The sequence below is a fragment of the Pogona vitticeps genome, chromosome 13, assembly GCF_051106095.1.
Source record: "Pogona vitticeps strain Pit_001003342236 chromosome 13, PviZW2.1, whole genome shotgun sequence".
Classification (NCBI taxonomy): domain Eukaryota; kingdom Metazoa; phylum Chordata; class Lepidosauria; order Squamata; family Agamidae; genus Pogona; species Pogona vitticeps.
In genome coordinates, this window is record NC_135795.1 from 8,775,358 (window position 1) to 8,789,162 (window position 13,805).

General features: G+C 46.3%; 1 protein-coding gene across 1 annotated transcript in view; it reads right to left on the reverse strand.

Annotated features, from left to right (window-relative positions):
• Nucleotides 1-13,505, reverse strand: part of KCNJ12 (potassium inwardly rectifying channel subfamily J member 12) — a 36,194-nt gene extending 22,689 nt beyond the window's left edge. The window contains exon 1 of the mRNA XM_072982619.2: nt 12,746-13,505. The gene's annotated coding sequence lies outside the window, so the exon portion shown is untranslated. The remainder of the gene's footprint in view (nt 1-12,745) is intronic.
• Nucleotides 13,506-13,805: the final 300 nt, after the last annotated feature.

Here is a 13,805-nt window from a genome sequence, read left to right on the forward strand (position 1 = left end):
TCCATGGTTTAGCAGAGATTCGAACCCAGGTCCTAGTCTGATAGCCGAGCCACTAGACCAGGTGGTTCCCAACCTTGAGTAGCCCAGGTGTTCTTGGACTGCATTTCCCACAAGGCTTCACCACATGCTGGGCTGGCCAAGATTTCTGGGAGCTGAAGTCCAAGAACATCTGGGTTGCCCAAGGTTGGAAACCACTACACTGGACCACATTGACTCTCACCATTTATTATTCCCGTAATACACCCTAAATATAATGAGGATCTTTCCTATGAAATAAGTCCTCTCGTAATGGAAATATTCAAGGAAGCCTTCCCAGAGTGGCCATTCCTTGCTTTGTAGAGTACCATCATCTATCTGAAGGACTCTCTAGTCCAAATCAGCTTTAAAGACCAAGAACCGTTAGAAAGGATTGGACGTGGGGCTTCAAATTACCTTACATATTTAGAGGGTTAAGAAGATATATGAGTTACATCTGCTGCCATTCCCCTGTTTTAATGAGATGCGCTTGTCATTCTGTTTAAATGAGAGGCATTATTTCTAAATCTCCCTCTGCCTATAAAATTTGGCAAGCGCAAGTTATGTTTGAGCCTGTGGCTTTTGTCTCCTTTACACAAACCCCCTATTTTAGCAATGTGTGCGTGGATGTGATTTTTTTCCTCCTAGCAAAACTTTGTAATAGGGTTTGTTTATTAGTCTAACCTCTCCTGCCTGGACACACTTCTGTTTGTGGGATGGGGGGCGGGGGAGCTCAAGGCCGCTCATGACATAACATGCAAGAAGATCCATCAATCAGGAAAATGCAAACCCAATTAACACCGCTGGAAGGACAAAAGGACCACAACAAAAGTTTCTTGGGCATCTCAAGAAGCAGGAAATGATGACTGTTGTTTCACAGGACAAATACTTGTCAAAATTCAAGAGATCTTCCAAAAAAACATCATTATGGCATTTTACCCATGTTATTGTTCATAGGCAGACATGCAAATATTGTTGTGGTTGTTGTTGTCCCTGTCATCAATGAATTAAGGCACGTAAAATCCTCTTGCCTGGGTGGCTAATGTCTGCCTGGGGGTTTCTGGGAATTGTAGTCCATGCATGTAACTCTTCCAAGGTCTGATTTTAGCCTAAAAGAATCTTTGCTGAGGTTGCCATTCTGGTAAGAGGATTCTAGATGCATTAATGCACTGATGATGATGATGATGATGATGATGATGATGATGATGATGATGATGATGATGATGATGATGATGATGATGATGATGATGACGACGACGACGACAATGACCATGATCACAACAATGATGCTTGTAACTCTGTCTATTCAGTCTAGACAAAGAAGGACTCATGTTACAAAAACATTTATCTTGTTGTTGTTGTTGTTGTTGTTGTTGTTGTTGTTGTTGTTGTTGTTGTTGTTGTTGTTGTTGTTGTTGTTGTTATGGCCACCTTCAACTAATGCCCTGAAACCTGACAATATGACTCCCAACAGACTCTTTAACAATCCTGAGTGAATCCCTGAATGCCTTTTTAAAGTTTAAGACAGTTTTTAATGCTTACTTGCTTTTAATTACTCAATTGTATTTCACTTAGCATGCAGTTTAATTGTTTAATGTTTAACTTATTATGTTTTTAATTCTATTTATTTTGATACTGTGAGCCGTCTTGGGTCCCCCTTATAAGGAGAAAGGTGGCATATAAACAAAACAAACGCAGAAATAAAACCCACAGCACTGATATTTAACTTTATATTGTCTCTCTTATGTTCTATCTCTCTATTTCTCTCTCTCTCACACACACACAAGTTGTGGCTGAGGAGTCTGTCTCAGGCGACATCCCAAGGGCCACCGTTACCTTTCAGATTTGCGACCCCCGAACCTCCAGGGAATGGATGCCATTACCTTGCAAACCGGGAGGTTATGTGTGGGTGAGAAAGACAGACACCGAGAGGGGGGGGGATGGAGAGACAGGGATGAATTCAAAAGCCAGAGAAGGCATGCGAGCAAGACTCTACCTGCAGAATCTGTTGGGAGACAGTTCCTGGGAAAAGATGGTATATAATTTGGGGAGGGGGGGAACACATGGTCTAAGACGAAATTCCAGCAAGTGTGTCTTCATCAAGGACACACTTAGCAGCCATGAGGTCTCCAAGCCCCAGGGTGGCAAAGGCCCAAAAAGGGCAGCCTCTGGATCTTCAGCGAGTCCCTTTCCTCAAGGCCAAGGTGGTGATGGATGGAGGAGGCAGCCTCTCGGGAAGCCAGGAGCCGGCCATATGTTCTGGCTTCTTGCGAGCTGGCACCCGGCCCACCCTCCGCCAGGCCCTCCCCACCTACGCTCGGGCAAGGCTGCCGTGACCTTCTGCCTCATGTTTCGAGAGCGCAGGAGGAGCCGTGACAGCAGCGAAAGGCTTAAGCAGGCCAAGCAGAAGATGGGGGGCAAGAACCGTCTCCCTTCACCCCAGTCATCTCCTAAAAAAAGCAGGCTGGTCACCTGCCGACATGTGAATCTGGCGAGGTCCTTAAAAATCTCCATTGGAGAGGTAGAGTGTTCTGCTGCTCTCCTTTTAGCTATGAGAAAGAAGTCCATGTCCCTCGCCAAACAACACGTCCCATCCTCCTTAAAGTGGAGCCTGTAATTGGCTAGATGGCTCAGTGGTTTAGAAACCAGAGGATGGGAGTCTGGGCCTCCTGTACAGCCAGCCTGGGTAGCCTTGGGCCAGCTGCACAGTCCCAAAGCTGGCCCTAGAGGAAGAGAAAGGAAATACATTTCTGGGTACAGTATTGTCTACCTGGAAAAGGGGTTGTCACCATTCAGAACTGACTTGACAGCACATTATTATTATTATTATTATTATTATTATTATTATTATTATTATTATTATTATTATTATTATTATTATTATTATTATTATTATTATTATTATTATTATTATTATTATTATTGAAATCCAACGGATAGAACTGTGCAGTGCAGCTGACACTCAGAAACGTTCACCTCAATCTCTGTCGGTGGCCAAAAATAAACTAGATTGGAAATAAGCCCAGCCATGGACTTCTCGGATTACAGTCCCACCCCCCTACCCTACGTCCATGATTGGGGAGGGCCTGGACGAAACACCCTATGAGTCGTGCGTCTTAGATCATCTCCTGTCTTGAATTCTCCGGGAGCAACCGAGGACGGCTCTAAACTCCTGCTGGATCTTTTCCGCCACATCCCTGATGGAGTGTCTATCCAGGGCATGGTGGGAAATCGGACAAGGAAGCTTGTAGCCCTGCTGTCTGGCCTGGGGGCCCAGGGCAGTCCTTGGTCCGTGATGACAAGTCCAGGGGGCAGATAGAATGGCCCAGATCTCAGACCACCGATGGAGCAAAGGTGTGGAGCACCAACACGACAACCTATGAGTCCAGCACAAGCCGGAGGAGCAGCTGCCCCAAACCTGGGGGGAAATCCTTACCTGCCGTACCTGCATGATATCAGGGAGAGATGGTGCTGGTACAGGAAGGGATTCCTAGCGTAGCATACTGGACAGAGTGGCAAACAAGGACTCTGGAGAACCGGGTTCGAATTCTGGCTCAGCCATGGGGGAGTGGAACTGGTAAAACCACTCCTTACAATATCTCACTTACTTTGAATTCTATTTGGGTTACGATAAGTCAGATCTGACTTGACGGCACAGAATACACACAGGAAAGGCATTAGGACACACTGTCCATTTTTCCTCTTGATACCAGATGCTACACTGCAGTCTTTGTACCTCTTGGGACTACACACACACAACTCAAGTGACAAGGGTCCTCTGTCCTCATATCCCATAGGCAACCCCAATTACGATCTAAGAGCCGGTCCTTTCGTTCGTTGATATTTCAAGAGCAAATAAAGCGCCCCTCTAAAGGCGGCTCCTGAAAGACATTGGTTGGGCTCTGTTGTACGCAGTTCCTCTGTTTTCATTGCTGGCTAAACAGGTGCCACAGGCTTTAAAACCTGCTAAATCTGTTGGATCGGAGGCAACTGCTGCAGAAATAACTGAAAAGGGACAGCATCCAGGACACTGAACAAAAGTCCTAGCAAACCATCTCTGTATTTTCTTATTGGCCTCCAGCGAGAGACACTTAAGAGCTAGTTCACAGACGCACGTGGCCAAACATATGCACAGAGTGATATTTCATCTCTGTGAATGAGCCAGAAGCCAGGGCAAATCAACAACATTGCTTTAGGGAGAGAGTTTTGCTACCTTTCCCCCTCTGCTAAAATCCATCATGCCTGAACCGACATTAAACAATGAACTAGGAACTTTTTAAATTATACTGTCAGTTAATATACAGCCTCTTATTTCAACACTGTATTCTTCAACACCAGAAATGGTCAAAATGCAGATATTAAAGAAATAATAAAAGAAAACAAACCTTATTTACAAGAACTGGAGAGAGAGCGATGGCACAGTGTGTTAACTCCCACCCTGAAAAACGCTCCCATTCAAACCAAAATCCACTTAGACTTGAGAGTTGCCAACTTTTTTCACCATCCTTGCTGCTATGCTGTTAAGAGTGATGTGGCAGTAGTTAGCCAGTGTTTTAAGAGCTGGCTGAATAGCTCAGTGGGTTCAGCTATCTGCTGGGCAAGTCAGAAGCTGGGAGTTCGATTCCCGCACTGTGGAATCCAGAAGAGCCAGCCTGGGGGGCCTTGGGCCAGCTGCACACAGTCCCAGGGCTCCCCCTAGAGGAAGGGAAGGGGAAACCACTTCTGAGCATTCTCTACCTGGAACGCCCTGAGAAAGCCGGCAGCCTCACTCTCTCTCTCTCTCTCTCTCTCTCTCTCTCCACTCCAAAGAATTGTATAATTCTTTCTTGAGCATCTACCTTTTAACCTTTACATGCAGCAGCTTATCGCTTTTGCCCAGGGATTATGGAAAGAGACAGGGAGGATCGTTATGAACCAGAAAGTGGTGGGCGGTTCCTTCCAAAGTGTCCGTCTCTCGGCTAAGTTACCTTCGCTCTTTCATAAATATATATTTGTTCAAAGCCAGACTCCCCCTTCGGAACAGACGCAGGTCACACGCGGGTCACAGCCTGCAATTTGCCCACCCCTGTTTTAACACAACACATACAGGAATATGCATACTGTATTTGATTGTCTCTCGTATCTGACTTTTTTCTTTTAAATCCCTGCACACAGAAAACTAGCACATCAGGGGAAAGGGGTAAAATACACCTTTTTTGGTTTGTTTTATTTACATAGAAGCTGGGTGTATACTTCACAGTACATGCAGGAAGATGCATATTTGACTACCCTCCGTGTCTGCTTTTTTTCTTTTTAAAAAAATCCCTGCACACAGAAAACTAGCACATCAGGGAAGAGAGAAGGCTAAAAGAATCTCCTCCAGCTTGATTTACTTACACAGAAGCTGGGCATGCAGGTTACACCAAACACATAGCCCTCCTCACATCTAGTCTGACCCCCTCCTCTTTCCCAGCTTTCCAAGGAGCGTGGAAGGTGGTACTATAAAGGTGTCGGTTGCCTGCCATGTCTGTAATGGTCCCACTCTCATCTCTGGCTAAACAGGTGGCATAGATTTTTGAAAAACCTGCTAAACCTATTTGATCCGAGACAAAGGTACCATACAGTGCCCGTGTATCCCTGGCATCCTGCTTTACAGAGGACACTGTTGAAATGTATTATTTTCTATCAGAAGAGCCGCCTAGGTGAAAACTGGTTCAGAGATGAAGAACGGCCGGGTCCAGTTCAAATGGAAAGAAGCAGAAAACGAGAGGCCAGCAGGGACTTTTAAGTCGCCCTTCTGAACAGCAGATGGAGGAGGCATACAGCCGGTCACCGGACCCCACTTTCCCTATTACAATGCAATGTCTTGTCCTCCTATTGAAATAATAGTAATTAAAATGTTCACCACGCTGGTCCCTTTAACCAGGTTGCATCAGCTGCTAAGATAGTCCCCAAATGATACCGGTCTTAGCCAGGAGGGGTCATCCCGGGAGAAGCTAAACTTGGATCTCCAGGCATTCACTCCCGGTCCTCTATATGCCTCAAAAGGAACTCTAAGGATGGCCTGAAGTTCCCCAATTCCTTCCCTGTCTGGATCTCATTCAGGTATATTTCTCCAGGGCTGGTCCTCCCATTAGGCAGGGTACGGAAGCCGGCACTGGCAGCAGGCACAAGGGGAACTGCGGGTGATAGAAGCCCTCCAGTCATTTTCTATGGCCATTCCCCCCCCTGAGAAATCATCTGTTGTTGTCAAAGGGCCTCCCCAACACCCCTTTAATCCAATCTGATGCCCTTAGGAGTGATGGAGAGCAGCATCCCTTCCCTTTTCACCTGCTTTTCTCTTATTTTTACTCTGGGTACCGCAGAAACTTGGAAAAGTTCCTTCTCTCTCTCTCTCTCTCTCTCTCTCTCTCGGACCATACCTTCCAGAATCCCTCAGTATTGCTAAATGGTAGAGTCGAGTGTGCATGACCTTTCTCCTGTCCTCTCTGGTTAAACAGGTGTTGCAGGTTTTAAAAGCCTGGTCAACCTGTTGGATCAAGATGAGAGGACATTACAGTGGTCACCCAGGCTGGGGGGATTCTGGGTGTTGTAGTCGCAGAAACTAACCTGTTCCTGGAGGAAGTTGCCCGCCTCCTGCCACCTCCCTCCGACACACGACTCAGTAAGCCATCATCCGCCTTTCCTTCAAAGTTTGGAAGTGGCACTATAAACATGTCCAGCCGCTGGTAGGCAGCCGAGAAAGGAGAATAAGTCCATATTTATTTCCATCTCTCTCTCTCTGGCCGGACTCCCATATCTCTGACAGCTGGATACTATTTCAAATATGCAACAGGAGATGCTTCCTTGCGCATGGTATCTCCTGGCTAAGAAAAAAAAAGTCCCTGTAGGATGGGCCTCCCTCTTCTTATGCAACAGTCGGTGGGCACCAGAATCCTGGCCATCCCAAAAGGGTAACCCCAGGCTCCCTCCTGATGTTTAAATAGAAATGGCACAGGAGGGAAGCGTGACCTGCAGGAAGCGGATTCAGCTGGTGGGTTTCCGGCCAGCCAGCTGTGCCCTTTTCCAACCTCCCCCCGACCAGACAGCTGTGACGTCTTTGGGTCGGATCGTGTGGCATTCCCAGGCCCAAATTTTCAGGGATGGCCTCAGGAGGGGCGCGTTCTCAGGTTAACCTCCCTCCCTCCCTGGTGAGATTCAAATATCGTTCCCAGCGCCTTCATAATACGAGGAAGGCTGACACGACGCAAAGTCTTCTCGGGCGACAAGGTTTCGAACTAAAAGAAAGTTGGCTTTCTTGAAGTCGGTTTGATTCTTGGTAGTGGACACGGAAGGTGATCGAATAGGCATCTTCCTGTAGGTACTGGGAAGTCTATGCCCAGCTTCTGTGTGAATAAAACAAACAGAAAAGGTGTCTTTTGCCCTCGCCTCTTCCCTGATGTGCTAGTTTTCTGTGTGCAGGGACTTAAAAGTAATTCCACAGGCAGGTCTCGTCCTTAAGACAGGAGGAAATCAGCCCATCAGACATGCATATTCCTCTCTTTCTCTCTCTCTCTTTCTCTGTGCACGCGCGCATGCACGCAAACTCTTTCAGAGGAACCTACATAGGTTTTTGCATGTGAAAGAACATCATGTCACTTTACAAACACAAGACATCCTGCCTCTTTTCTTGAGTTGCACCTGCAGAACAACATTCAGGGGAAGGAAGGCGGCTTCAAGCAAAGAAGACCTATTTGGTTTTCTGCTTCACCTCTTGTGCTTTTTAAGGGCTTTGCTCTGCTTTGGTTGTAAGGCAGGCTCAGAGTTCTGATGCCGTTTGTTCTTATTTGCGTGTTTACTGCTCCGGTGTTTTAGGCTGAAAGGTGGGTTAAAATGCTTTTTTAAAAAAAAATAACAACAGCCATCTGAGAATTGTAGGGCTGGAAGGGACCCCAAGGATCCAGGAGTCCAGCTACTCTCAAGGAAGCCCCGCGGGGATCCGAATGCCCACCTTTTATCTCCAGAGACCTAAAGCCCTGAGTGACCCAGCAGTTTTGCTAAATCGTGAAGAATTTATTCGAAACAGCAAGAAACAGTAACGTTGCACGCCCTGTGATGGTTGTGATGCTCCATCAAGTCAGCGTTGATTTCTGGCAACCTAACAGGGTTTTTGAGGGATGTCAGATGTTCAAGGAGTGGCGGAACATGGCCACTGTCCTGTGGGGTGGCCGAACCGGGATTCGAACCCAGGTCTCCCCCTGAGCCCAAGTCCAACAGTCTATCCACCGCTTCATTCTGGTGCTCATTAAACACCTGTGCCTCTTTATTCATCAGTAATTTGTTTTCATTTCTGTGGTAAATACTTGTGGGGTGACCTTATTGCCGTTATTATTACTAAGCATTCCAGTAGAATTAAGAACTTTCTGATTTTTTTTTTTTTGCTTTTGCCATAGTGCCAAATCCTACTGCCAAATACGTCTCGGGGATTCTGGGAATTCTTGTCCACGGCCCTTATACTACTCACACCCACAACGTTGCACGTTTCTAAACCCAAACAATATGACTTTTATACCTGACGGCTTGTTTATTTCCAATCCACTTTGTAGCGTGATAGGGGTTAGGTAGAATCTTATCCATCCTGGGGCTGCGGCCCTATTGTAAATTAATAAACTATTACTCCTATCTTCCCTTGAGCACCCAGGGTCCAGTAGTGATGATGGTGGGCACCAGTTTCCAGTGCAATCCCTGACTTTGCCACTGGCTTCTCATTTGACCCTGGTCATGTTGCTTATTCTCTACCCCCATCTCTTGGTATCTATAAATAGGAATGGCATCTCCTTTGAGCCGAAATGTTTTAGCTCAGTGGGAAGAGCACTCTGCTTTGCATATTCCTTGCATCTCCGCATACCCCTGGGGAAAAACAACAACAACACTCCCCATCTTGTCTCAAACCCTAAAGAAATGCTACCAATTGGAAGGGATACAACTATAGGTGGATCAATAGGGTGACTTTGTTTAAGGGTGGTTTCTCTACTCCCTCTGCTTTTGGGGTAGTGTACCTACGTCTATGTAACGGCGCCTTCTCAAACATCTGCGTGAGAGGGTTTCAAGAGTCCAGAGGGAAAGGAGACGTGACTTAGAGAGGCACCTTCTTGATTTCAATGGATCTGACGAAGCCTTGAGACTCAACCCAGTAAGACCGAGAAACTTTGGTACAACTTCCGGGATGCAAGAATGCAATGATTTGCAGAACTGGAGAACTGCACTATCTACAGTTTTATTCAAAGAAGATTTGTCTCTTTTTCTTCTTCTTTTGGAATGTGGGGGGAAGGGACCTATTCTGGGACCCTGGCAGCCACATCTTGCCACCTATTGTCTATGCCAGTGGTTCTTAACCTTTGTTACTCGGATGCTTTTGAACTGCAACTCCCAGAAACCCCAGTCAGGACAGCTGGTGGTGAAGGCTTCTGGGAGTTGCAGTCCAAAACTCCTGAGTAACCCAAGGTTAAGAACCAGTGGTCTATGCCATGGATAATCTGAATAATTTAAACCTGAATCATAGGAATTCTTTGAATAACTTGAGTAAAACGACTCGGGATCCCAGCGGATGGCTTCCAAATGAAGTCCCCACCTTTCTGATCCTGCTACCTTGGAACGTTGCTGGATAGCTCAGTGGTTGAGGCATCTTCCAGCAGAGCCAGAGGTTGTACAGGGGCTAGACTCAATGATCCCTAAGGTTCCTTCCAACTCTGCAATGCTAAGATAAAATGACAGAATCATAGAATTATAGAACAATTGAGTTGGAAGTGGCCTACAAGGCCATTGAGTCCAATTCCCTGCTCAGTGTAGGAATTTTCTCTTAGATGTTCAATGTTGAAGCGCTCACCACCTCCCAAAGTCAAAGGCTCCATCGTTGTACCACTCTAACAGATGAAAAGTTTTTCCTGATATTCAGCCTAAATCTGGCTTCCTGTCACTTGAGCCCGTTGTTGCATGTCCTGCGCTCTGGGATGATCGAGAACAGATCCTGCCCCTCTTCTGCATGTCTGCCTTTCAAGTATTATCTCATCTCTCCCCCTCCGTCTTCTTTTCTGAAGGCTAAACGTGTCCAGTTCCTTCAGTCTTTCCTCCTAGGGCCTGGTTCCCATTCCCCGATCGTGCTTATTAAATATAAAATATGGGAAAACCCAAGTTGCAGAGGCTCGGATCCAAACTTCTGACCGTGGACCACTTTTTTTGTCAAAGTGCCAGGCCTTGGTGTCCATAAACAAGCCCCCCTCGCTCCACATCTTTCACAGAAGCCAGATCAAAAATAGATTCTTTGCTTCCACGCAGCTTACAAAGCAGGTGGCCCAACACCGGAATAAAGCTGGACCCAAAGACACACATACACACCACCTTACATCTTGCCTTTGATCCTGCTCTCTGGTTTTTTGTGATAGCCCTGAAATCGACACCCGAGGTGCTACTCTGTCTAGTACATCTCCGTCTTCGGAGCCTTACTTCTAAAGATAACCAGCTATTCTGGTCTATCACGCCAACCACCCAAGTGTGATCTTAAGGTGCCACTTTCCAAAGATACTCCTTGAAGACAGGGAGAGAGAAATTAGCATTTCTGTTTCTTGCACTGAAATGTTATTATCCTTGTAATGCAACGTCTGTTTCTCCCCCCCCCCACGCCCACCACAATGCATATGGTTCACTCTTTGACTTTAGCTCCGTGCAGCTCATCGGCGGGAGAGGAACGTGTTGCAAACTTATTCCTGTCTCAAAAATGACAAAAAGGTGGGTGAGGCAAACAAGCACACCCCCTCTTTCAGCACTTAGGAGAAATTGCGGGGGGGGATTTTGGATTACAGTTCGTGGAATTCCCCAAGCTGGAGTTGTAATTTAAAAAAAAAAACCCAATAAGTGTTCTAAACTCAGGGAAAGCCACTTTCAAAGTATATATGGCAAGTACATAACATGCATGAACACATTGATATGATGCACATGGTGATATGAGGCTGGAGTCTTGGGAGAGGGGCCAATCGTGCTCTCGCTCAACCTGGTCTACCCCACAGGGTTGTTGTGAAGATGAGGCGCCTCGTAGGGTACCTTGAGCTCACTGGAGGAAATGTGATGTGGAAGAGGGAAGAACTTATGAATGAATATACAGATGGGTTGGAAACCCCTTCGGGTTTGAAGGACAGTAGATGGTTCAGAAGAACCGCACATCGGGGTGGGTTTCTTGCATTTTTTAGGTGGAAGCCTGCGCACATGGTAATCCTTCCCTAATGCTTCCCATCTGAAGGGTCGGCAGCTAGACTTTAATGAGAATGTGAAGCCATTCAGAACTCAGCATGAGTAGGAAGAACTGACCAGTTATGGGCGATCCATGAAAATGATCTAGGAAGCATGCCAATGATACTCATTCTGAAGCTCCGAAAATGACTTTAGTTCCCTCGAACCAGTTTTGGCCTTTCTCTGACACTGGGCACAAACAAGCCAAGCGACTGAGTGACTTAAAAAGCAAACAGGTAGACGGTTTGCTTTTTAAGTTTAGCAGCTGGAAAACGATGCATCTTTACTGACAACAAAACCTGCACAGGGACTTAACTCTGCAGTAGCTGCATTAAGGGCTGGCCTTTCAGTTACCTAGAGTATGCCCATTAACGCCGTCCCCACCCCACCCCACGCTTAGAGAATGCTCCAAAATGTCTAAAATGTAGTCAAGATCACAGACAGGCTAGAAAAATGAATGTCCTGAAACAGGGAGGGGGGGAACCTTTTTAAATGATTATTTCAAGGAGAAAGAACCTGTACTGCTGTAAAGGGCAAAGTTGAATATGATTTTGAGATAAACCTATTTTTTCAGATTGTAATCCTGCGAAGGAGCATATGGGTTCTTTGGGGTGTAAAATCTGGGGGTAAATAATGACGATCATATTTTTAAAAACCATTTAATAAGAATTATTCCCAGAACATTTTTATGTCTCAGACTAAGGATGGTCTAAAAATGAACTCTTGAATGTCATGACCTGAGAGACCACACCTTCATTTATTATAAAATGTCTGCTGTGCCCAATTAAGTTTTTTTTTCCTGCTAGCAAAGTGTGCTCGGTGGGCATCTGTTAAGGACATCCATGTTGCAGGCCCTTCGGCCCTGAGGTCAGGCTAGATGGCCTCTAAGGACCCCTTATGCTGTAAAATCCCATGAACATGGGCTAGTTCCCTTGAGGTCCTTCCAAAGAACTGGGCAAAGGGTTTGACATCCAGAGTTTGAGGACATTCCTGGCTTGGTCTACTAGCTGGGGAGTGGTCCGGAAAAGGAGCTTCTGTATGCAACTGACTTCAGCAACACATTTCTGAGGTCCTTAGGCATATCCTTTTCAGGACCCCATAACGCAGGCAAATTTTGACTTTGCACTTCAGGGAACAGCCCCTCACTTTCTCAGTTTAAAACCAAACCAGTGGCATGTGGGCTTTAGTAAAAAAGAAAAATACAAGATCAGGGGACCCGAGACTTAAAAGCCAACACTGTTTGAGGAGTCCTCCAGCGTCTGTAACCCATCCCCTCTTCTCTCCAGTTCTCTGCTTTATAATTTCTTAGCTGCAGGATGTGGTCTCAGACGGATCGTTCAGTATGAGACGGCTCTTTTCATCCCCCTTAGTTTCAACTAGGTATAGCTCTCAGACTTACGGAGGGCATGTATAAGTATCATAGAATTATAACCACTCTTTTCCTGGAACTCTGTTGCTCTTTTTTACTCTTCCCCCCCCTCCCACTTACCTCTCACTGCATTGAGTCCTCCAGACGGGTGATCTTCCCTGGTAGATCAGAGCCTGTCGTGACCATTTGACCATCCGCTTCCCACAAGATTTGCCTTGCGCTGCCTCTTAGATCAAGAATCCATCGCTCCATGGTGTCAACGAGGACCAAAAATAATAATATAAATATATGTTTTAAAAAGCAAGCAGAAGGGGGGGGGAAGGAGGGAGGGAAACAACCACCTTGTTTTTCCTGCCTTGGGTGGAGAGAAAATATTTAAAATGTATTTATAAATACAATGTCCATAAAAAAATGGGGAGGAGAAGGCAAAGGCTCAAGAGAATCAATCCGAATCCCAACAGATTTAATGTCAAACTCTTTTCATCTACCCTGTTGGACTCCAGAGGGGTGGGGAAGGTGGATCCATGTTTCTCTCCCCACCACCGTCCAAGCAAACCAATCAAGAGGAATCAAACAAAGTCTTCTTTTGGATCCCAGGTTAATCCTAGCTGGAAATATGGTCTCGCTGGCGTGGTAGGAAGGTTGCCGGCTGGCCGGCTGGCCCAGTCCTCTGTGTGGAGTTCTGGCCACTTTTCCTTTCCTCCTCTCTCCTGTAATACGGACCGGTTGGGACTGTTGGAGCTAGAGAAGGGGGAAAAAACGATGCTGCAGTTCAGTTCAGTGCAGTTCACAAGGACTCCTCATAGCTCAGCTCGCCGGCAGAGAATGTAACACAGCCGACCAGTGAGACACACATACAGAGAGAGCGAGGGAGAGAGAGAGCGAGAGCTTTTCCATAACTCCGCACTCCCTCCTACTGCTTATGCTCAAGAACAGCAGCTAGCTTCACCACCCAAGGAAACCAGCGTTTCCTTCCTGATTTTTCTCCTTTTTGCAGCATCATCTTTTTCCTTCCTCCTCTTCTGCTTTTATTTCTCTTTCCTTCCCAGCCTCTTCTCTCTCTCTCTTTCTCTTTCCAACCACACACACACACACCTTGACTTCTTGCGCACTTTCCCACAAGGAGCAGCACCAGCCACTGCCAAATTTGGCCCCAATCCTTTCCTGCTTAAGCGGCAGG